Source organism: Phyllostomus hastatus, unplaced genomic scaffold (assembly GCF_019186645.2).
Source record: "Phyllostomus hastatus isolate PE091 unplaced genomic scaffold, TTU_PhHast_1.1 phas_contig_40, whole genome shotgun sequence".
Classification (NCBI taxonomy): Eukaryota; Metazoa; Chordata; class Mammalia; order Chiroptera; family Phyllostomidae; genus Phyllostomus; species Phyllostomus hastatus.
Window position 1 is genome coordinate 79,325,362 of NW_025333872.1, and position 1,272 is coordinate 79,326,633.

The 1,272-nt window shown below is 39.5% G+C and overlaps 1 pseudogene; it reads left to right on the top strand.

Moving 5' to 3' along the window:
* The first annotated feature begins 234 nt into the window (after positions 1–234).
* LOC123822227 lies at positions 235–730 on the top strand (annotated as a pseudogene).
* Positions 731–1,272: the final 542 nt, after the last annotated feature.

Here is a 1,272-nt window from a genome sequence, read left to right on the forward strand (position 1 = left end):
ATATATAATTTTAATATATAAAATGTATTATATATAATACACATGTATATACATGTGTATACAATGGTTTATGTGTTTATCATGCTATATTTTTTCCTCATTGTTTTATAGTATATTCTTTCTACTTATGAAAATGAGTTTGCTATAAAATAGTACACCACGAGTCGCTCTGCCCCTCGGTGGTAACTGTCTATTGGCCCTTTTACTTAACTCCCAGGACTCAAATTCACTGCCATGTGCTCTGAGGAAAGGAACCTCTTCCATGAAGGGCTTAACTTCAACACCGATGAGCAGGCTCTGGAAGATCACTTCCAGAGCTTTGGGCCAATGTCTGAGGTGGTTGTTGTCAAGGCCTGGGAAACTCACCAATACCAGGTTTTTGGCTTCATTGCCTTCCCCCATCCAGAGCATGCCCTGGATGCCATGACAGCCATGCATGGAGAGTCTCTGGATTTGTCCTGATCCATTTGGAACATGTGGCAAGTCAGCCCGTGGAAACAGAGGGGTGCATTTGGGGCCCATGGGCATGGCCACAGCTGCTCTAGAGGTGGTGGGGACGAGGGCTATGAGAGTCATGGGTGCAACAGTTGACCTGGAGGATATGGATATTGATATGGATATGGGAGGTTATTGATATGGATATGGGAGGCCCAGAGACCATGGTGGCAGAAGCCAGGGTGGTTATGAACGCTACTCAGGAAGAAATTACAGAGACAATTATGAAAACTGAGACAAGGCATGCACACATCACATATGTGAGGAATAAAATTTCTGATCCAGGACTGTCCTTCCAAGTGGCAGTATTTATAAAGAGTTTTGGAGCTGCATTGAAACATCTGTTTCAGTCCATGAATTTCTATTTTTGAACTGAGCTCCCAAGGTAGCTTGTTGAAAACCTTTTGGAAGGTTCCATGTGTTTTTAATGTTTTCTTCCCATTTGAAGACAAACCTGGGGCATTTATAGAGCCTGGTACTTTTCCTTTGACCAGTTTTTTAGTTTGGGCTCTCAGGATTGGTTTTGGAAAAAAACGTTTGACCATACTGATTTATTTTTTCAGAATAATGTGCATCTAGGGACATTTTAAAAACTCATACACATTGTTTACCATAGTTAGGAAACAATTTCCAAACGTAACTACAAGGCATTAAGAACATGGTTATTTAGAGGTTTGGGTTTTTTTTTCTTTTTTTACTGAAGATCACTAGCCTGATTACATAAATATTTCTTAAAATATTTGTGAATGTCTTTTTTTTAAATGTTTGAAAAAAATA